This window comes from Ixodes scapularis, unplaced genomic scaffold (genome assembly GCF_016920785.2).
Source record: "Ixodes scapularis isolate PalLabHiFi unplaced genomic scaffold, ASM1692078v2 PGA_scaffold1__304_contigs__length_218370807, whole genome shotgun sequence".
NCBI lineage: Eukaryota > Metazoa > Arthropoda > Arachnida > Ixodida > Ixodidae > Ixodes > Ixodes scapularis.
In genome coordinates, this window is record NW_024609846.1 from 135,660,329 (window position 1) to 135,684,498 (window position 24,170).

The window sequence follows — 24,170 nt, forward strand, 5'->3', positions numbered from 1 at the left end:
AGTGCCTCCGCCGTCGAGAAAGTAGTTCGCTAGCAAAGTTGCTTTTTCTTCCTCCAGGAAATAACGTGTCCTAAACTACTACAATGCGGAGTGCAAGTTCGTCTGCTCTTTGCGCAGGGGGTAGCGGTGACGTCAGAACGCCGAGCCCTGATTGGCTGATCGCGACCCCCTATCTGAGCGTCGTCTGCTCCTTTGCAATGTCGTCTGCGTCTGTCTTGCCTTTCCTGCGACTTTCGGAAGTGCAGAGGCCAGATTCGCGACACAACCTTAAGCCAAAACTGTGCGTGAGACAAAACTTAAGAACAAATTCGTATTCACGAAACGCAAGTTTCGTTTTGCGCAGGTTACGACGAAATTCTACGACAGCTCCAAAGCTGTCTTACGCACTTCTTACGATCAAATCAGCATGGCCGACAGCGTCGCGGTCGCGACGACCCACGGACGTTTATTTTCCTACGTGCGCTTCTCACGCGTCCCGACTTCAAGCAGCAAGAAAAAAGTAAAAAAGTACTTAAAACAGACCACGGCGAACAAGAACGCTGTATGCACAAACACCCGGGAAAAGCTCCAACGGCCACGATTCCACCGAGCACGACCAAGCGAGCACGGCAGTTAGGCCTAGCAGGCACTCCGCGACTCGGCGACCGTCTGCCCACGACTGGCTGGCGTGTTGAATGGAATGTGCCCGCGCGACCCTTGTGAACCCTTCCCGTATTATACTTTGATCGCTGACCTCAATTTTAGATTAAAAGTGCAATGTCTTCCTCTTGTTATCTCCTTGTTCCCCGAGGCAACGGTGACTCTCGTCAGTGAAAAAGCGGTGAATCTCGGACAGACGCAAGAAAGGAAAAAGCAGCCATCGCTTTGACTAGCAGACGTAAAGCAGACGACCCGCCGACGCCGTTAAAGAATGAGGGGTCTCGCCGCACACGAACGGAGGGAAAAAGTATTTGGGAGGGAACTTGCGGACACTAACACGCTCACTCTCGGTTCTTAGCAAACAAACCTCGGTGCCTCAAGACATCTCGCCAGTGAGTCCTTTGACTTCCCTCCTTGATGCGCGCCTGCTAGTTGTTAGACAAAAACAACGTACCGCTCGAGTTATTTCGTCTGTCCTCTCTGAAAGGCCAAGTCGAGCTTGCTCGTAAAGACCTGCACTTCCGAATGTCGCAGGAAAGATGAGACAGACGCAGACGACTTTGCGAGCAGACGACGTTGCAAAGGAGCAGACGACGCTGAGATAGGGGGTCGCGATCAGCCAATCATGGCGCGGCGTTCTGACGCCACCGCTACTTCCTTTCTCATGCGCAGAAGACGAAAATGAGCCCACTTGCGAAGCGTATATTTATTTAATTCATTCAAGACATTTAAATAAGTTAGAATACGTTTTTGTCAACGAAATAGCTGTTTAGTAAAGAAAGAAAGTCATGTTCAATGTACCGTCTTCCCAATTCATTTTCTGTCCAAGATACTGTCTAACCAACCTCTCACCTCTCAGCCTCTCACCTCTCAGCCTCTCACCTCTCAGCCTCTCACCTCTCAGCCTCTCACCTCTCAGCAGTGCTAAGCCTCGCGCCCGCTTCGAAATATTCGTTGGCGATAGCGTCGCTGGATTCTCACGTTGTCGCGCAAAAACTGCTGCAAACGCAAGCCAATACCATTAAGATTTCGTGGCGCAACCTCGGGCACGTAAAACTAGCGTCGCGTTGCTAAGGCCAGCAACCATGTTAAGCTTTTTTTTTTTTTTTTTTTTTTTTTTTTTTTAAGGATTGCGATTGGTCCACAGAATCGTGACGTCATTAAAACGATTGGCTGGCGTTTCTCGGCGTAGGATTACATTTTCCTCTGAGAGGTATAAATGGACAAACCGAACCCAAAACTTACAAAAGAAAAAAAAAAAAAAAAAAAAGGGAGGAAGTGGTTGAGTGGGCTAACGCGTCTCAGCTCGGAGCGTGGAGCGAAAGCTTGCGCTGGGAACCTCCTGGGTTCGATCCCCACCGCCCCCGCCCGTTTCGATCTGGATGAGTTTCGTACCGGCACGCGTTCGTGTGATCACTACTGCGTGATGCACGTTAAAAATCCCAGGTTAGTGGTTGTACCGCACTGGCTAAATTTCTCATCTACAGCAAGAGACCGATTACCCGTTGAGGCGCATCTCCATCAAGGCTGTATAAACATAAAGAGCAAGCCAATTTTTTTTTTTTTTTTTTTTTGAAAGCTTACATTTAAATACTTACACACTGGTGATGGGGCTGAAGACTACTTCAGTGAAAAAAAGGGTTAAAGAGGCAGAGAGGAAAATGTGGGAAGAAAGAATGCAGGATAAACCAGCTCTAACAGTGTACAGGTCACGAAAGCAGGACATAAGAAACAAAAATTTGTTTGACAATTCAATAGGAAGTTCTTCACTGTTTGAGATGAGAATGGGTGCTTTGAGGACGAGGACGTATAGGGCTAAATTTCAGGAGACAGACACATTGTGTGCTGCCTCCCATAATGAGAGCGAGACACTAGAGCACTTTGTTTTGTAGTGCATGGGGCTTCGCCCTGCCCTCCCTGATGGGGTAACAGATTTGGCCCGGGCCCTTTAACTGACGACGATGGAAGGACGGGAGAGAAAAGGATTACAGTGACAAAGAGGCGATTAGAAGATTGATAGAAATTATCTAGGGAAAATTGAATGATGCATAACTAAGTAGCACAGCTGGGGACAGGCGGGACAGAGAAAAATTAGGACTCCCTCCCGCGTTGCTCCGGCCCAAAGTCTCAACCCTGTCTCCCAGTGGGTCCGGTGCGGTGGTAACGCCGACAAGGTCTGACCAGAGGAAAATTGGCGACTCCCTCGCCGGGGGGAAGAGGCGAGGGGTGATGTTTTTAGTTTTTTGACCGATCCCCCAAAGGTCATCCTGGTGATATCCCACATTCATACCTCGGCAAACCTCACTCACGAGGGCCCTCACTCACCCTCACTCACCCTCATCTTCACAGGTGAGGTGAGGGTGAGTGAGTTTCTGAACCAGGAAACTTCATGAGTGTGAGGGTAAGTGAGGGCCGTGAGGGCCGTGAGGGCGGTGAGGGCCATGAGGGCGGTGAGGGCGGTAAGGGGTATGAGGGCCATGAGTGCGTGAGGGGCGTGAGGGCGGTGAGTGGCGTGAGGGCCATGAGTGCGTGAGTGGTGTGAGGGCGGTAAGTGCGTGAGGGGTGTGAGGGCCATGAGTGCGTGAGGGCAGTGAGTGGCATGAGAGGCGTGAGGGCCGTGAGGGCCGTGAGTGCATGAGGTGTGTGAGGGCCATGAGTGCGTGAGTGCGGTGAGTGCGTGAGGCCCCCTTTAGATCGAGCATCTCTCTCAGCCATTTTGGTGTTAATGGCGGGTTGTTCTCTAGCTTTCCCTAGATCGACACGAATTGCTGAGATCGGGTCCGGCTCTAAATAAGCAAGCAACTCGGAGCAATTCGAATACGTTTGAAGCGGCTGCATTCAATCAGGGACGCAAAATTTTCACGTGATACCTCGTGCCGGTGATGATGACACCGAAATACTTGGTTCTGGTTTGAAATCGATTGTTTTTTGGAAATAAACTCTTTCAGAAAGGCGCATTAGTATTCTTAGCGAGATTTAAATGCATAAAAACACGTTTATAACGTGTAATTGTGTCTAAATAGTGCAAGAAAAATAAAATTTTATGATGACGATGGCAAATTGCCGTGAGGGCGGTGAGGGCCGTGAGGGCGGTGAGTGGCGTGAGGGCCGTGAGGGCGGTGAGGACCGTGAGGGCGGTGAGTGGCGTGAAGGCCGTGAGGGCGGTGAAGGCCGTGAGGGCGGTGAGTGGCGTGAAGGCCGTGAGGGCGGTGAAGGCCGTGAGGGCGGTGAGGGCGGTGGGGGCCGTGAGGGCGGTGAGTGGCGTGAAGGCGGTGAGTGGCGTGAGGGCCATGAGTGAGTGAGGGGCGTGAGGGCCGTGAGGGCGGTGAGGGGCGTGAGGGCCGTGAGGGCGGTGAGTGCGTGAGGGCCGTGAGGTTCAGTGAGGGTGAGTGAAGGGCTGAAGGTGAGTGTGACTGTGAGGGTGATGGTGAGTGAGGGGCTGAAGGTGAGTGTAGCTGTGAGGGTGAGGGTGAGTGAGGGGCTTAGGTGAGTGTGGCTGTGAGGGTGAGGGTTAGTGAGGGCGACCTAAAATGCCGACCTCTGCCCACACTACGTGGTGATAGTTAGGGGGTACAAATTTGTCTTAGATGGGCGCAAGAAATCAAATCAAATGTTTGTCTTTCTTAGACTTAGGCTAGGTGGCGCAAGCTACCACCCGCTACAAAGGGTATAGCCAGTAACATCAGAGCCGTAAATGTAGAGAGTTTGGCCATTCGTTGGGAAGTATAGCACCTATAGAAGACAAATGAGGAGGCGCCATTGGCCGAAAGCGGGCTGGGCGTGTTCTAGGGCGTCTTCAGAAATTCGAATGTGACCAACCAGAAGCCGGAAATAATACCCTGGCGGTGGTCGCGAGAAACAAACCTGATAACTGCATTGGAGTAACTCTCAATGGCTGAAAATATGGTACACGTGATGTTTCAATCACGTTAATCCAAAATGATGGTGGAAGAGTGCGACTAGCGGAACGATCGACATGATCCGTACGCCAAGCGCCCAGGGCCGGGAATCTGCCGTCCGACCGTCCGTGCAAAACAGAGTTGCGCGGTGCATTCGTTTCTTACATCTTTCTGCATGATCATGATCAAAACAACACGTGCATTCTATTTTCAACCACGAAGAGTTACTACACTTCACTCTTACGCGTTTATTAAAACCATATACGAACATAGACTTTTGATCAGAACTGTTTGCAGCTACCACCGCTAGGGGATTCTTTTCGGCTTCTGGTTTGTCAAGAGAGCATGCCAAGCCCTCTTTCCGACTCTGCCACACACCCTGACTCTGCCCGCGCCTCCCATTGACCAAACTCTCTCAATACACGGCTCTGAGTAACATCCACCCATTTAGGGGTGTCGCGAACCGGCCGAGGTTCGAGTTCGACCAGGTTCGACTTTTTCGAACTTTTAGTGGAAAGTTCGACGAACCTTGTATTGAGGTTTGACTCGTGTGCGCATGCGCGACAGGCTGGCCAGTTGGCTTTTAGTGGTGTCGCTAACCGGCCGAGGTTCGAGTTCGACCAGGTTCGACTTTTTCGAACTTTTAGTGGAAAGGTCGACGAACCGTGTATTGAGGTTCTACTCGTGTGCGCATGCGCGACAGGCTGGCCAGTTGGCTTCGAATAGGATGGTAATGGCTAAGGGATGAATTAAGGGCAGCGCTGATTGGTTATTTCAGTTAATACAGTACAAAAAATTAAGTTATTAACTTCTTCAGTGATTAGAATTAACTTCCTTTAATTACAGTTGTTCACAAAACTAAAATAACCCTTAGCATAAAAAAAAAAAAAATCTCCAAACCTAGACATGCTTGTGCCAAGGTATGGCCACACTGTCCAAAAAGTCGAACCCAGGGGGGTAAAGGTGGGTGAGGACGAGTGGCAAATCCCGCGCGCCGACATCCTGGGTCCCGAGCAGGGTGTAAGATAGACAGGCGGGGAAACAGCCCATAGAGCCCTACCGCAGCGCCGTGACCGGATTGTGTACTCGTCTGCTTGCGGGTACCCCCGATTTGCGACAGATGGCGCTGCGGCGAGAAGAAAAAAATTGGAATCGAATTTTGGATGGAACTTTATGGGAGAGTGCGCAAAATAAACCGAGAGCACGACATTCCTTCATTGAAAATCCACGAGAAATCATCTCCCAACTGTTTAGCCGGTCGCCACCGGTCACCCACCCGGAGTGAGAGTTCGCGGTGCTCCACATAGATGACACCACAGAAAAAGAGAAACCCTAGGGAGGCTCAAGTGAGGGTGGGTGCAACTGCTAGATCGGCGATCGCGGGACATGGGCGCCATTTAATTGCTAAATTTTGCTGGGAGTCTATGGGGCAAAGGGTCGGTTTCTTTCCTAACTCGGGTCATAAAAGCCCATTAAGGTGCTTGAATAATTTACACAAGGTATAAATGATTACTCTTCCATAGCCACCAGTTTTGTTGCGATAGGTTAAGTATTTTTTTAACGCGAAAAATGGTAAATTTCGCCATCTTGGACGTTGCTGCTTGTCTGGCAACTTTGCTTTCTCCGCTCGACGTTTGCAATTCTCGGAGCGAGAAGGAAGCGAGAGAGGCTGCGCCAAGGCGCTCGTTGCTTGCAATGGGAGTATAGAGGAGGAAAGGCGCATGGAGCAACAGAGTTGCAACCATGGAGAATAGAAGGGTAGGAGAGGGCATGACGTCGGCCGCGTAGCCTCCACAAGCCATGCTCCCTTGACGCCTCGCCTCTTTCTTATTTTCCTCCTTACTCTCCTCACTTACCATGCCAACGTGACCACATCACGTGACCGTAGCTAGCATTGGTCTTGCTATGGGGTACTAGAATACACCACAGTCTAGCCTTCGATCTGATAAAACCTACCGGACGGAGCGCGCGCAAGCCTGGAAGGGGTCCTTCTACAATCAACCATCCATCTCACACGTGACATGTCACGCGCACCAATCACCAGACAGATCTGCGGTCACGCTGGGCACAAAATCATTTAAACTTTTTATGACTAGGCTTCACCAATATTGCAACGTGCCCCCTCCTAGTACTTCTAACCTCCTTGGTTGCAACAGAGCGGGCGCCTGCTCTCGTGCAGGCAACACTGGCGCATATCCTTTCTCAAATCCTCTCCCTCAGGCGCCGCCATTAAATTGCAAACGCTCTCCAGGTTTTGAGTTGCGCCCACCCTCACTACAGCCTCCCTAAGAAACCCGAGGGGGACACAATCCGGTCGCTCATTTGGCTCTCGTTTCCCCACCTGCCTATCTTACACCCTGGTCCCGAGTGAAAGACCGCGAAAGAGAACGACAAAACACGAGAGAAAGAAATTAATGTTGCCAGCTGAAGGACGGCAGTCGCAATGGTAATCGCGAAGACTGAAAACTCTCAGCAATACAAACAGCGATAATTTAACGTTGCAAAAAAAGTTTTGAGCTATTCTAAGGTTTATAAAAAGCAGCATACTCATTACGCTGTGTTAACTTCCCTTCTGTCGAAATCTCGAAAATCTAGTAGTTGCGCGGTTTCGTATTTCCGGGAATGGCCACCCGCGCCCGGAAATACGAAACTAAACCAGATAACCGAAGCCGGTTATCTGGTTTAGTTTAGGGTTGACGGGAGGCCGTACATCTGCGTGCTATGCAAAAAGAAAGCTTAGAAAGGCACGCGAATGTCTTTCCACCGTTAAGTTCGTGGATTGTTGAAGGTCATGAAACTGCTCTGATATATTTGTGAAATCGAAGGCAGTTGGTAACCACGTGGGACCCCCGAGGGTCTGGCTGCATACTCCGCCGCTTGCGGCAGCCAGAATGCATGGGAAAATGGCGGACCTTTTCCTCTAGAGTTAGTATGTATGATCTCTACGGTCGAACCGGTCGATTCTGGTGAAAAGTTCGAAAGTTCGTCGAAACGGTTCGACCTAGTCAAACGCCGAAAGTTCGACCTAGTCAAACCCCGAAAGTTCGACCTAAAAATCCGGTTCGACAAAAGTTCGCGACACCCCTATCTGGGGCTCGATTTGACTCGATTGCTCGCGAGGGTTGCGAGTTGAGCGTTGCAGCCTTCCAAGTCTTCCATTCTGAAAGTCCCTACAAATTCCTCGAGAGTCAAAATCCCTCCCTACGTCCCTACAGCGTAAAAACAAAACAAAAACAAAAAAAAAAAAAAAAAAACGCAATTTTTTTTTGACTTTGGTTGTGCTTGACAATGAATTGCAGAGAAAATTGTGACTTGAGAGTATCTTGGAAGTAACGAGTTACTTTTTTTGGAGTATTTTGTACTTTAATCAATTCCTTTACAAATTTTAGTATTTAATACTATTTTTCGTGGTAGAGTTCTAGCGAGTTCGTTTCACGGCACTCGTGCCCACGCGTGCCCACTCGCAGCGTGGAGCGGGTTCGTTTCGGCCGACACTCCACGAGTTCGTTTCAGCGCAGAGAAAGAAACACAGAAAGGAGGAAGGGGAGAGAACAAACAAATCAAACCAATAACATACGCTATCACCCACGCCCACGCGCCGTCACACGAACCTGCCGCACTTTCTTACAAAATCTACTTCGTCATTCGCAAGGGCAACAGAAGGAGCGCTCACACACTGCGAGAGAGATAGACGAAGCGTATTTTATGGCGTCTATCGGAGCTGACACGTGTGTGAGCGCTCCTTCTGTTGCCCTTGCGAATGACGAGGTAGATTTTGTAAGAAAGTGCGGCGGGTTCGTGTGCGACCTGCAGCGGAGCGAGAGCAGCGGAACAGGCGTCTGCTGCCACATACACCACCGCTGCTTGGTGGTGTCTGACGTCACCCGGGAAGGCGGTACGGGAGAGGAGGACTACGGAGGGCAAGGGGAGAAATGGAAAGCAGGAATGTAAGAGAGGAGAGGAAGTTTGGGTCAACACCATAGGTCTCCACCCTCCACACCAGCTTTCTTGCTCTTCTCCCCTCGCCTGGCGTTGCCTTTGCCTGTACTGCACGCAACTAGCGGAAATTGATCGCAAGTGCGAATTCCCTGCGTTTTCGCGTGGAAAGGGAGAAAGCAAGTGGAAGGGCGGAGACGTACCGGCTTTGCTCCGGTGCGACCAACACCGACATGAGCAAGCAAGGTCCCATGCAGTGGGACATTCCGTCAAATGCAATAGAGAGGGTCTCTTTTTTTTTTGACGCGCAGCACTTGATGTATTACATGTAATGTGAAGGACTTCTTCATCCATGCGCCTCTTTTCTGGTGGACTGCATTATTTTCTCTGCAATGGTGCAAACTAGAGTGCCTTCACACACGCGCCTTTATGTAGTGCAAACGAAGCCGTAGCGCCACTGCAGCGCTCCCGCAGTGCAAGTCACATGCTTGTATCTGCACGAGTGCACGTGCTTGGCAGGCTTGTAAGCCGGGAGCTCGCCCTCGTTGTCTCGCTAAAATTCACCAGATCGTTTGCGCCTTCACATTGAGTTCATTAAAATCTACCCTACTACGCAGCTCCCGTTCAGGCAACGGAAAAGGGGAAGGGGGTCAGCGGTGTCAGCTTCACCTTCTTTTGACTTCTTCCAAAACCGACGCGCCCCACAGCGGCGAAATACCACGCAGTGCACTCTGGGAACTAGTTGGCCACTCAGTTTCGGTTTCGACTGAGCAGCTTCATCTCATGCTATCGCGCCGCGACCGAACGCGCTGCTTGCGTTTTCGATTATCTGACTTTTCACGAACGTACAATACACTCATTCTCGAGCGATACAAAACGAAGGCCGGGGCACTTTCCTTGGTTCCCGAAACACCGGATATTGTGCGTGCGTATGCGAACGTAATAAGTCGTGGCTTAGTCACCTCACCCCACGAGTGTATCTTTGAGCTCAATGTCAGTAATCCCGTCTAGTACCAGTGAACTACAACTGAAATTTGTTCGTCTGGAGCCTTACAAGCATTTTGTTTGCCAAACGTCCTTTCCTTGTTACTTCATTGGGCGAAAAGCAAGCCGCATCCTCACAGGGTATCAAAGTTGAGGCCAGCGTTTACGCATGAACTTTTAAGGAAACGCAATAAATTCGACCTCACTGCTGCACAAAAGTTACTATGATGTCTTCCTCGTGCCATCATATATCTCCCACTCAAATTTTATGCTAATAGAAGATTAACTTTTCGCAAACGCTGAGATAGGCTAGCTACGACGGAGGCCCTAAAAAGCGTCCCCTACTCCTCGCTAAGCCTTTTTGGACGAGTTTTTACTGACGCCCGAGATCTATGCCGGGAACGGTGTGTCTGAAATTATCTCGGCGTACTCAGGCAGGAAGAAAGCAAACACATAACAAATATTATGGCCATTAGCAACCGTCAAATGCGCTTTGAATTCGTTCGAGCACTTGTGTGAAGAATGTCAAACCGTGCGCCGGACGGGCATGAACCCCAATGCGGTGCGCATAGGGGTACATGTCTAATGCACTTCCGGCGAACGGTGCGACATTCTTCACACAAGTGCTCGACTTTAGCATTCTTAAAACGGTCTGTATGCGCGAATTTGTCTATATGATTGCAGGATAACTTTATGCGCATACGCGATGTTGACTATTAGTGGAATGCAAGCGGGTGGGGGCAAAAAGTAATATTTCGTCTATGGATGCACGAAGCAAACAAACTTCCTGATCAACAACACTAATGTAAAGGCGCGAGCTCGATGTATGCATACTTATTGTTTGCTATGGCTTGTTGATTCGTACACAAGCAAGATCCCCGAGCACCCGAGCTTCGCAGCGTCGAGACTCCCAGCACTGGCTCGTCCACATACCTCGATTGGAACGCTAACAGGAAGGCTCAAGTACAAAAATACAACAAGCATGTGTTAAGACAAGCTATACGTCTCGGGATTGTGCTAAAGCTTCGAGGTATGCCCAGACCATTTAGGTTAGTTTAGAGACCACAAATGTCGCTCCCGGGGACCAGAAAACAAGCTCTTGTCGACGTATCGATCGAAACCGAAACCATGCCACCCTCCTCCCTGGCCAACTAGTTCCCAGAGTGCAACGCGCGCCGTGTTGCATGCAGGGCTTTATGGAAGTAGTCTAATAGACTACTTCCATAAAGCCCTGCATGCAACACGGCGCGCGCTGGCCGAGCAGACAAGGTCCGTGCAGGGTTCCCATGTGCAACAAAAGCGTACAAAAGAACTCGCGGGATTTCTATGGTCGGCAGCGTGATCTGGACGAGAGAGACAGCTGCAGCGCTTGACTCAAAGGCTAACCCGAACTGTCATTATCGTCCGCCTGATTGACAGCGGAGACGGCCTCGTCCGTCATTGTGCCCCTCGACAATGGACAGGTGAGCACGACGCCGAGTCTCGTTTTCTCGTCTATTTTGGGACAGCGGCGCCCTGCTATTCGGATCGGAACCGACAGTCGGTTATGCTCCGTTTCACCTCGTGATGGACCTCCGCGGACGCTACCAGCCATCCTAGCCAATCCAGAGCCGTGAATGCGTCATGCACGTCGTTTGTCGCTGCGCTCCTACCGATGGTCACGTTGACACACACAAGGCGCTGGGTTGGCTGCGATGGCCTGTAGCGTCCGTTCCGGTCCATCCTAGAGTGAAACAGAGTGTAGACTGGACACATGAGTAGGAAGGAGCTGATGTACTATATAGTGACATGAAAAGTATATATACCAAGTTTCGGCGTAACATTAAAATATATAGAATTGATCGACGTCAGAGAGAGAGAGATGAGAAAGCCTGACAAAACCCTTCCTACTTTTTTAATATTTATTATTCTTTGTAATATCTATTATTCGCGTTGAATTGATCGATGTAAGCACTGTCTACTGTTTTTATTTATTTATTTTTTTCCGCTCGGCGCATCTATCTTTAACACATAAAAAAAAAAATACTTTTCTGATCCAGAAATGCGTTGCCGGAACACTGATCACAGGAAAGATGATTCCCAGTCTCCCACTGCAAATTGCATTTCCGGCTCCGCAGATTCTATCAATTTTGTTTGCGTGTGTTCTGCATACATATGGTTACTTGTAAATAACAAAGCCACGGCAAAGCCTGCCGACTTGGTTCCGCGAGCCCATGCCGGGGGAACCGCCAGAGAGGACACTTGAGTCTGTCACACCCACGATGGAAGAAATACATGTATTTCTTCCACCGTGGTCACACCCGCCGGGGACTCTGGGGCAGTCTGGTCCCTCGTCGGAAGATTCGCCACCTTCTCACTAGCGGTCGTCACCGTTTCTAAAAATTAGTTCATCCACTGATGTGGAGGCATAGTTTTCGTGAGCAAAAGCCATTTTGCATCTCAACCACCAGCGCTTCGTATCTCTCTGTCCATCGCTGCAGTCTTTCTCCGATGAGTTGAGCACGTTCCTCTCTCTCCTGGAGGCACGTCACTTTGCTTTCATGACATTGGAATATGGACATGGACAATGACTTTTGAGGGATTATGCCTGACCTCTGCTTGTATCTTCGGTTTCAACCTTTGCTTCAGTGACTTGGGGGATCCGTTTACTCCCCGACACTGTCTTTACGCCCTTTTATGCCACTTTTGAATTACTCCGGATGTCGGCCTTCCGCGTTTTTGTGTTGGTATTCACGATTTTCATCGTTTTTGAGCCTACTTTCGCGGCTTTGTCTTCAGATATGGCCTGGAGATGTGAATGTCTGATTTGCCCGAGAACGCTGCCGAGCAAATCTTCAGCAAATGCTTTGTGTTCTGTCGCCAGGTGCTGTCAATTTCGCACGGGGTCGCTAATATATGCGATCATGCTGTCGCAGTAGTCCTTCTGATAGAGCAAATGCAGTGTGAAGCCTTCAAGACACGCCTTCCATTCCGTGACTGTTGCGGAACTTCTGGCAAAGCTATCGAATCCCTCATTGAGCATCCTTCAGCTCGTGCTATCGGGAGAGGGAATTCAAAATGCCAATCATAAATTTATATGCATTTATAGCCAGTCAGGGTAACGCAGTTTTCCTCCAAAATGTCGGTCGCGACCCTAAAAAGGCGGGCGGGGGTCGCGACAGATTCAACGGGGAATCACGTCTTTACTGCAGCTGCGCCGATGAAATCAAAGTGCAGGAATCGGAACTGAGAGTTCCGGCGACCAAACTCCCTTGTTTGGAGAAACTGTGCTCCACCAAAGAAGTTCTCCTTAGCCATTAGGGATAGGAACGGTCATTTAAGCTGGCATTCGGTATATTGCCGCGCGCAGGGTCACGGACTTGTAGAAGATTCTTGTCTATTCTTGCTGCGGGCATACCTTCTATCGTTGATCCCTTCTTTTGTTGTTCTAGAAAGTGCGTGTTCATTCTCGCCCCGAGCGCGCTACGCTCAAACCTTCTCCGCCGAATCTTCGAGATAGTAGAGAGTTTTAGAATAGGGGCCCCCAAAGCTTAGGGGCCCCAAAGAAATAGGGGCTCACCACTGCGCATGCGCAGAACCCAAAATCTGTTTGGGGCTTTGGGTTGGCGCTTGGGGTCGGGTTGCGTCGGCAAACATGGCGGCGCCCTTTCTGCTCGCTTCGGAGCAAATTCGTCATGGTCACTCTAGGTAAGAGGCCACCCGCTTGCTTGTAGTCAGTCTCGCTCGCGCTCTCTGTTTCGCCGCCGAATCGCCGCCTGCTTTTTTGCTGCCGGCGACGCTCTTTCGTTACTCATTTTTGGTTGGCACAAGTTCGCCCATTAAACCTTTATTTACAGTTCACTGTTCACCTTCTCGTCGCCTTAATTCATTACAATATATGTATGTTTTTTTTTTGTCTGCGATGGTCTTTTGTTTAGCTGATTCACTTTGTCTGTATTAAAGGGATACTTCAATGAAATTTGAAATATTCCCGTCGTGTTCAAAAATAGGTTGAATATGATCCACAATATCCGTAAATGACAATCGCACGTTTGTATTTTGAGCCTGGTGGCTGTATTTTTCGTTATGAACGGCCCACCCTGGCAAGCGCTCGGAGAAGGCCCAGCGGAGACCACGTGACATCCAACGCAATCGTGACGTAGGTCATCTCAGGACGAGCAAAGCTACGGCGAGGCTGACGTCGAGGGGATGGCCTAGTCTTTCCAGCCGCCAAAGCGGCTGCTTTGTACGATTTTTGAGTGACGGGTTAATCTTCTGTAATCTTGTAGGGGGACAATAGCGACTTCTGCGACACACAAAAGGCATTCCCAGGAAGAGGGGAGTTCCTCCTACCCCTCTTCTCTCGTCGTGGCCGGAGGCGAGACAACCTCCGTCTCTAGCTGTGAAGGTGCCTAGACGGGCATTAAAGGGCTACTCCACCGATTTTTTCATTGTCTCCGATTTGCTTGAAATTTTGCTAAACTAACCAACAAACATCGCGAAAATAGTATCCCAAATATTAGGTCAAAATATTGTTTTTTCGCGAAGTTATTGAATTTACAGTTTTGGTCCTCACCGTGTTTTTCAAGCTCGAAGTCTCTACTGGCAACAATGAAAAAGTGACGTCAGTGGAAGGCAGGGGTTCACTCTTTGGGCTGTAGATTTCGTTTTAAACTGATTCGAAGCAGTTTCATGGTGTCAAATGAATGCTTGGGAAGCTCGCTGCAGTACCCGCGCTCCAGCACGGAACAAATGATTGGCATATTCTATTTTTTGGCTGCTTGTTCGACTGGCAAGCCTGACTGCCACTGACGTCACGGCCCTGAAAAGCGCGCGTATATTTGAATGTTGGTTTTTGCATCATTTTCATTTGCCGATTTCGCAATAACTATTATGAATTTCGCGATTCTAAATAGCATACCGGAGAGAGTAAAGGCCGGGGAGTCAGAAAATATAGTTAGTTGAGGTAGCTCAAAAAATCGGTGGAGTACCCCTTTAAAGGGAAGCTACGGAGCTTCTTGAAAAAAAATGAGTTAGAAGTAAATTCTAGTGTATTCTTACCTCGTGAACCCGAATACCAAAACTATTTGCCGCGCAAGTATTGTTAAACGCGAGAAAAACGCGAAAGACAGACGCTGTCCGTGACGTCATCGACGGATCTTTTGGCTTGCCAAGGCTAGGGAGGCGGGGCTTCAGCCCTATTTTCAAATTGCTCTTGCGGCTCTCCGGCGCGTCGCATTGAAATATAATTGTGATATCTGTTATTCTGAAGGTCAAATGAACGCAATTCAAGCGTTTTTTCTCAAATGTAGAAGTGCCCCATCTTCCCTTTAAGCGCGAAACACATGTACGACGAAACCGTCCGATCCGACGTCCGACCGCGCAATACGACGGTCGGAGGCGAGGGTATTCAACGCTCTCCGATGCTACGAAAACCCTCTCCCCCCAAGGTCATTCCGGCAGTCCGCACGTCGGATCGGACGGTTTCGTCGTACATGTGTTTCGCGCTTTACAAGCGAGGCGTGAGCGACATCCACCAGGTGCTCTTTGCTAATCGTTTATTCGTTTTAAAATTACTTTTCGTGAATTTTTTTAACAAGCTATTGGTATGTTCGATGTGATGCTGCTTTTTAGAACACATACAGACCAAAAAATGAGCGCCGAAGTTTCGTATACAGTACATTATTTGTGGAATCAGCAAAAAAACCGGGGGTCGCGACTTGATATATTATATTTTTGGGGGTCGCAGGAAGTACTGCGGTAAGGACCTGGGAGGCCCAGCAGCGGTTCACCCCCGACAGTACCCTCTCTAATCCTCTAAACGACTTTATTATCGCGGGCTCAATATAGCGCGAATTCGGCGAAGTGTGGTTTTCTGGAATATTTTTCGGGCGCAAAATTTCGCGAATGGGGTTGGTACGCAATGTGTTTGTTTGCATAGGGAAACATATTCGCGGGTTCTATTTTTCGCGATAATAGCCAAGTCGCGAAACGCGCAAAAATGAGATCTTCGCGAAATTGAAGTCGTTCACAGTTAGTGCAATTGGAATCGCTTCCCTGGCTTATTCAGGCCTAACGCCGCATTCACACTGGCGGCTCAGCCGCATTCGCAAAGCAGTTGCGAGCGCGGTTCCTTGAAGATACAGTACTGATTCACGCCCATTTGATGATGAAAACAAGCGGATTCGCTTCGCGGTTGCGATTCGAACGCCAGTTGTGAATGCGGAAATTTCCGTGAAAAAACTGTACCCCTCTCCCCTCAAAAAAAAAAAAAAAGCGTTGTTTTTAGATTTACACAAGGAAAGTGTAATTATAATATTTTATTTTCTATTGGCTCTAAAGTGGTCCTAATTTCCAAATGTTTTTTTTTTTCTTTTAACTTCAAAAAATTGTAAAATAAAAAAAAAAAAAAGAAAGCCGTGAAAGCTACGTTAATGGAGTATGTGCACGTGAGTTATACGTCCAGGGGACATAGTATGGGGCCGATTGTCACGATTCGTCATCTAATTAACTAAAATATGTTAATTGAATTTTTAATTAGGGAAAGTGAATAATGGTTCCAATGAGAAACTTGCTGAGCGTAATCGAAAGCACGGCTGTAAATTTTAGAAACACTTGTAGCACGGTCCCGCTGGGTTGAGCGCTAAACGCTAAAAGTTACCGGTCGTGCGGCAGGAGAAAGGCTACCGGTGCGATAGCGGGCTCGTGCCCGTTATCGCACCGGTAGCCTGTTGCACGAGTGGTAACGTTAGCGCACTCCCGTGCGCTTCCCACGAGCTCAAAGTCTTTCTACAAATTACTGATTTAGTGGTTTTCGGTGCCGCTCAACAAGTTTCTACTTAAAACCACACATTTATTTTCACAGATTAAAAAAAAAAATTAATGAACGAGTGTTCATTCATTGTTCATTCACGAGAGGCCCATGAAACGAATTTTGGACTGGAATAAATCAATCTATATGGGGATCTTACTAATAGCGCATCGTTCAGTGGGCCAAAAGAACAAAGGTAGAAAGTCAGAAGCCTGACTTTTGGTACGAAAATTTTGAAAACACAGCGGACTATTTCGTACCTCCTTCCCTTCGTAAGCTCTCTGCCTTTTCACTGTGATACATCCGCGGACCCCGCAGCGCGTCACCGGGCACCCGCAACGCGTCATCGGGCCCAAACGCACGTCACACGGCACCGGACCTCTCTTAATCCCTTCATCCCTAAGTTGACATTATGGTGGAAGCTACGCGCTTGCCGGACCAATCAGCTGCTTTCCTTTCATCACCTGACCTCATCCTCCGCGGGTCGGTATGCGCGAGAGAGCGTGATCACGTGGCAAACGTGTGGCTGGGCCCAACGAGCACGTAGCTTCCACAGCACTGTCAGCTTTGGGGTGAACAGTGTGGGAAAAGCAACTCGTCTGAATTTTGAGCGACGGGCTAATCTTCTAGGGGGACAATGGCTGTGTCCGGCAACACAAGCGAGATTCCCAACAAGAGGGGACTCCCCCTTTTTGTCTTCTTCAACTGTTTGGTACAATACGCAATTTATGAGTTGAGGAGGAAAGCTAAACAGGAAAAAGTTGGAAAAGCGTTTCATGACTCCTTTAACATTTGTTCGACTTATCGTAACAATTAGCCCCCCCCCCCCCCCCCCCCCTATATTTTGTCCCCCTGGCCGTATAACTCACTTGCCCTGAACGAATTAATGTTTCACGGCTTTTATAAGACAGATCTGTATAAAGCCTAAAAAGGAAAACCGTCATCCAGGTCAAAACGGATAGGGGCGGGGATGATCCGGGTTGTGCATTAATTGCGAGCTTTCTCTACACGTACTCCGAACTGCAGTGACACTCGGCCACAGATCCCCGCTAAAGAGTCCGTAGGCCACCGCAGGTACGTACCAGGGGAGTAGCCGGGGAGTGGGGGCGAAACTTATCAAACTACAGCCCCTCTCATAAAAAAAAAAAAAAAAAAAAAAAAACAGTCTTGGTTACGTTACTGGTACGTTTCACTGAGTGCTTCCGAACGCTATTCGAAAGTAAAAAAAAATTCGCATAACTTTTCACAAAACGTATCTTTAGCTGGTACAATAATTGATCATACTGAAATTTCACGAGTGTATATTACAAAAATATTTGGGACGACAGAATCGTGTTCTTTTTCCTAGGGATGGAAAGCGGTAAAAAGCGTCCGGCGGGCGCTGCTCCTCGCAGCAGATGGCACTACACACGCGCGGATCTGTTGGATCTGCTCTCGGGTGCTCCGATCTCAAAGCTTTAATGATCTTGCTTTGTGTTGTGCCATTTATAAGTAGCAGCGTCAACCAAACGGCTTTGACCGTTTTCCTCCCTTTGCATAGAAAAAAACGAACGAAAAGACAAACAAAGAAGGTTTTCGACTCGCGTATTATTTTTTTCTTTTTGAAACCCACACTAATAAATTATAATAGAGCGGTCGAGACTGTGGTGAGGAAAAATGAAGAAACGTTGTAGTCAAAGGAAATGACAACAGTAGGAAACGTCTCCTGTATACTGTTGTCTTTTGAGACATTCTTCTGCTGTTGCATTTTCCTTCGACTAGAAAGTTTTCTAAAATTTTCGCACTGTACAGTCTCAGCTGTTACACTATGATTAATTATCACCAGCTCGCTTGCACACCCACTGTTTTTTTGTTTGTTACACATAAGATTTTTCTTGCGGATAGGTAGGTCTGTTTAGTGGCGTGGACCGTCTGCTTGGATGGAATTGAGTGCTTCCAATAAACGTCGTACCCGGTGAAGTTTTATGAATTTACTCGCAATAATGCCTCGAGGGCATTATTGCGGGGAGGGTGTCTCTATGAACTTGCTCAGATACGCAAACCGCGAAACAAAATAATCAAGTAAAACATTATAGCACGGGAAAAAAAAAGTGAAATAAATAACGATTGACCGGTATTATATCGCTATACTAAAATCACCATTATTTGCTTTCAAAGGAGCATCATATGTTCTGGAGTTGGGACTTCTCCTGCTGTTTGATCAATAAATTGACACGCACATAACTGATAAAAGCCAGTGTAGGGAAAAAGAAGAAGAAGAAAAAAAAAAAAAAAGGAAGTAAGGAGAATTTTTGTTTTGTATGAATATTCAAGGGTATGCAGACCCTCTGATGCGCAATGACGCCGTTCAAACTGAGCGCCGTCGTCTATATATATATATTTTTTTTTTTGCTGCTGGACGTCACAGCTGCCAGCTGCTGCATACGCGCGCGCACGCCTGCTCTGACTCGTGGCGAGCACAAGTGGTCAGAGAAACGCAGAGAATTCGAGGACATAAGCGTGTTGCGTACATTTTGGACAGCAAACCAGCAGAACGCTGCCCGCCGTCCGCAGCCACCGGAACAATCGCTTGTTGAACCTGGCGGCGACCTCGCGGTGTTTCGAGCTCACACAGCTCCCACCGTTCCCACCAGATGGCGCCACTAACCAAAACACCAACAAAAGAGAAATGGAGCGCAGATTGCGAGCATCCACCACTTGCTACAGTCGAGTCGCAGCCAGATGAGGGACTGGAAGCGTTGCAGTAGCTGTTTACTTCGTCGCGTTGCTTCCGTTGATTCGAAATGGCCAGCTCTCGAGCGTGCTGTGCGAGTGTGGGGACGGTGCCTTGATGCTTTGAGACTTTCCGAAGCGTTCGAACGCACCAAAGGTGAGTTTGCACGCTAAATTTCTTCCCGTGTCGATGTTGTTCAAAATCGAAACCTCGGCATCTTTCGCCCTGCGCTCGGTCGAAACCCTTCTGTTGAATGCATATCGCGTAATGAAATCGGTGTCGTGGGGCGTTTCTCTCGGAAGCGTTTGCGCGTGGATGAGGCGCTCCGTGATCGGAGACGTGAAGGTCTTCGGTGGTCGGGCGGGCGTATTGTATTGACCGACTTCAAAGCACGCGAGGAGCTTGCCAGGGAAGCGAGCATATGTCAACTCTCGGCTTATTGGCACGCCATGTCGGTGAATGTGTAGGAGCGGTAGGGCCTCGGAGCTGGTTTTTCTTGCTCGAAATACGTGGCGCTTTAGGCAAACCCAGTGACGCGCTTAAATATGCGCTTTGACGCCAGAAGGGGAAAAAAAGAAACAAACAAATACACTAGTGCTTTTCTTTTTGCCGGAAGCATTAAATTCTATTTATCAAGTGCTCGACCATTCTCGCAACAGGTGGTGCGAGATTCATAATTTTTTCCCTTGTCGCTATAACGGTGGAATATATATATATATATATATATATATATATATATATATATATATATCGCGCACATTCGATTCATACATTCAGTTCTTAAAAGACGAATTTGCTTGAAACGCGATCCCGGTCCATTTTATATATCAGTTGTCATGTTAATTTGTGAACTCTTTTTTTTTTAATCAACATTGAATTAATATCAAAGCGCGAAAGGACAACAAATGTGATCACATTATTAGTGCACACTTTGCATGGGAAGGCGATTCTTTCAAAATATATTTAACATATATTAGTTTCCAGTTAAAGCTAATTTCTACATGTTCGGAAAACTACTGATTTGTTTTATTCTAACGACCGTTTTGTTTCCAACAGCCTCCTAAAATATATCTATCTATCTATATATCTATACATATCTATATATCTTTTATTACTTGATATCAGGCGGTCGCTGGCGTCACCTACAGGGTGTCACAAAAGAAAATTTACACGGTCTTTTTTACCGCAAAAATAAACTAAGCATCGCCGAACGCTCATTCTCCGCCCAAAGATAGCGCTAGAGGTCACAACCAGATGCCAAAATTTCAGCCCGATCCGATAACTTAATCAAAAGTTATAAGTGATTTTCTGAAAATTTCAATGGGAAAATGGAGCCCATTTTTGCCCGTTTTCGGTTTCTGGTGCCATAGAGCCCCATGTGTTTGAAAACTCCGTCAGCCGCCTTTTTCCCATTGACATTTTCAGAAAATCACTCATAACTTTTGATTAAGTTATCGGATCGGGCTGAAATTTTGGCATCTGGTTGTGACCTCTAGCGCTATCTTTGGGCGGAGAATGAGCGTTCGGCGATGTTTAGTTTATTTTTGCGGTAAAAAAGACCGTGTAAATTTTCTTTTGTGACACCCTGTATATTCATCGCAGTTAAAAGAAATACGCACGAAACGACAACAACAACATTACGTGTGATCGAGCTTTTTAAATTCGATTCCTTTATCGCACAAGAACGCATGAACGCAACTCAGAACTCACGCATAACTCTGCTGCAGGTTAGAAACAAGCAGGACAAGCACCTCCTACAAAGCCCTCTGTTCGCCTTGTTTGGTGGTTTTCTCGTTTCCACTCACCTCCTCTCCAGCGTTCGCTCAAGTAGAAAGAGTGGAGGGCTTTGGTGGGGAGGAGCTTCTACCGCTTTTCGCAACCTGCAACAGACCATATAACACGCTTTCCTGCCACCAGATCGCGGCCATGATGTCACACCAAAGCGGTGGCGCTGCTGTCGGCGCGGCGCGCATGCGCCTCACTTTACGCAGTTCGGTTTCTGCGCACCTTTTGTGGGCACACGCGGACTTGTTTGCGTACAACGTGTTTGTCTTATGCGGAGCGGGAGTTCGCCTCATTCTTGCGGTGACGTCAGAATTTGCCGAGCTCTGATTGGCCACGATTGGAAGGATAGTGGGTAGATCTCGATCAACGTTACTAAAACACTCAGTTGGGAAACTCCCATAGAGACAGCTTTCAAAAAGTGGCCCCAACCTGTCTCCGAGCACCGAGCTAATGACGAACACAACGCCACCATTTCTCCCGCAGCGGCCATTCGAGGAACTGCACGTGACTTCTATTTTGGCTTTAAGAACAGATACAGCGGTAGAGGTTACAGGGGTGCCACCCCCATCTCCCCGGCGGACGCGCCGCGGTGAGCTACCGAAGTTAAAATGCACCTAGGGCGGGACGTGCTACCTGAAAGGCCCGCTGAGGCATGGTTGTATAAAAACACTATTAATTGTGCCGCAAAACCGTGCAAACTAAAATTTTTAAAAACATAACGCGCCCCTTTTTTGGTACTAAACTCCAATAAATTTCATACAAAAAGAGTCTTTTTCGTTTGTTTTTACGCAAAAACGGGCTTTCAAAAAGCTCGAGGTGACCATAGTACAGACAAACGAAAAAGAGTGGCGCAGTTGTCGCATTTAGCTCGGTCTCGGTGGACGCCAGCGGCCCAGGTTTCGACGGCGAGTTTCCCAACTGAGTGTTTTAGTAACGTTGGTTTCTGCGCACCTTTTGTGGGCACACGCGGACTTGTTTGTGTACAGCGTGTTCGTCTTATGCGGAGCGGAAGTTCGCCTCCTTCTTGCGGTGACGTCAGAATTCGCCGAGCTCTGATTGGCCACGATTGGAAGGATAGTGGGTAGATCTCGATCTACCCACTATCCCTGCACCAGAACCAATCAGAGCTCGGCGTTCTGACGTCAGTTCGTCTGCTCAAGAAGCAGACGAACTTGTGCTCCACATTGCCGACGGCTCATGCGATCCTTCTGAGTTCGAGAAGGCCAGGGGCGATCGACGGACGTCCTTTCCAGGGCGACTTTCGTACGTCATTTAAAATGGCGAATTACGACCGGTCTCTGTCGTCGCCTCGGGGTGGGCGCGCTCTTGATTTGCGCCAGAAATCGATGGCGAATCACCCTAAAATAGATTTTCATCGCCCGACGGGAGGCCGTCCCATTTAGAGTCGTTACCTCTTGTACAAACACCTCGGCGAAGACGCGCCGCGTGCTTATGAAAGCGCAGGAAGACAAACACACGACGTACGGATAATCTGCCTGCTGCCAAGAAAAAAAAAAAAAAGAAGACAAGGAAGTTTTTTTTTTTTTTTTGTGCCATCGGTTTTATTTGAATAGAGCCATGTTATTAAAGGGGTTCGCGAATAATAATAATAATAATAATATTAATAATAATAAAGAAATAAAAAAAAGCTACGAACACTGTAGATTTTGCGTCCTGCCGCGCTGCAAAGGTGGCTTTAGCAGGCCAAACACTAATTTCCGAGTATATACTGCATTCTTTTGTCTCCTTGATCCCGCATAATTAATAGCGTTTCCATTTAATTGTGCCCGGGCTTTTGTTTTTCATTATTTTTTCCCCACGCACCTCGTAATGAACCAGCACGCAGAGAATTGCTCGGCGCCGTAATTTGTTTCCTCTTTTAGTAGTCCGCAATGTTACTTCCCTGCCGAGCTTGTGAGCAATGCAGGGAAGCAAGCTTAGCGGAGGCGCGCAGAAAACCGCGCGAAAAAGCCGTGGAAAGGGGGGGGGGGGGGGGGGTAAAAGTTTTTTTGAGGAATGTGCGAATCGCAACAGTAATTAAATCTGCAGAACGATCGATAAAAGGTTTTAGAACTGTTTTAAGAACATGTTCAAATGTACCAGTGGACAGATACAACTCGTAATGTAAAACCTAATTATTTTTTTTTGCTTTTTGCAAACAGTGAAATTGTTATAGAAAATAATATCATGGTATAATTTACTTGTTATTATCACTTAGAATTTTTTGTTCGACACTTAATGGTGTTAAACAAAAAGGAAAAATAAAAAGAAGTGGCAATGTTTTGTTTGTGTTTGGGTATATTTTAAAATTTTTTATATGTCTGCAGTAGTGCACACAGCTCAAGAAATGAATCTTTATTTCGATGTTCAGACATGCTTAGCTTCTAACAAATAAGATCCCAAAGATGGAGAAGACGGCAGGTTTGAAATTTTTTTCTTGCTGTGTCTACGCCACTCTAAAAGATTTCAAGCTTCTTCTAAAATGACGTTCGATTATGACGCTTGATTTCATTATCCAGAGATTTGTGCCTCTACATCTATTGTTTGGGAGTGCCTCAAATATTGCACAGATGGCAGTCGCCTAGCTATGACTTTCCATTTTCTTTGTGTCCTTTAGGAGTTTCTTTTTATACAAATGCAAATAACAATAGAAATAAATATTGTATTCCAGCTACATATAAACATGTAAAGACAATGATAAATACAGATGTGTGCAACTCTACCTTCAGTTTTGTACTTGGAATAGTGTTGAAATGAAAGTACATGTTTAAGACCGTGATTGTTTTTGGCTATTGAGGAGGATATCTGGGATGGAGAAATGTCACAGAAATTTTATTTAGGAAAAATACAAATAGTAGAGCCTCAAAAAATAAGACATGTTTAACAAACATCTTAATGAAAAACGAATGGCTGGGGAATTTGATGCATTTCAGCGGCATATTGATTGCCAGCCGAGTATGTAAAGTGACATATTTACATAATAAGCCTCATTTGGTGTTGTTTGAATACATGTTCATCGGCTCCTGCCTCATATGATTGTCTTGTTTACAAACTATAGAACTTACTCCGAGCCATTAGCCTCATTTTCCCGAAAATATACTATTGCTGTATTGTTTCCTGGACATATGACCTATTAAATCAAAATATGTTTCTTGCTGCGCTAGCTTTTATTGAATACTTGTGTTGGCTTGCTTTTCTTTGTCCAGATACAGAGGGCAGACATATTTTGCTCCCTCCAGTAGTTTTGAAGTTTATTTGTTTTGTTATAAACGCTGACTTTGGTGGAGCTTTAGACGTTTTAGGCATTTATACGTCTTTATAATCTCTCTCTCGTGTTAGCGCTTTGTACTTTGAAAATGTCTGCATAATAGCCTTCGCAGGTTCCGACTTTCTACAATTCCATAAATTCCACGTCGGGGGAAAG

The 24,170-nt window shown here is 47.4% G+C and overlaps 1 protein-coding gene across 1 annotated transcript in view; it reads left to right on the forward strand.

Moving 5' to 3' along the window:
- The first annotated feature begins 18,923 nt into the window (after positions 1-18,923).
- LOC8040437 (rab effector Noc2) overlaps positions 18,924-24,170 on the forward strand; it is a 48,873-nt gene continuing 43,626 nt past the window's right edge. The window contains exon 1 of the mRNA XM_040219335.3: positions 18,924-19,117. The gene's annotated coding sequence lies outside the window, so the exon portion shown is untranslated. The remainder of the gene's footprint in view (positions 19,118-24,170) is intronic.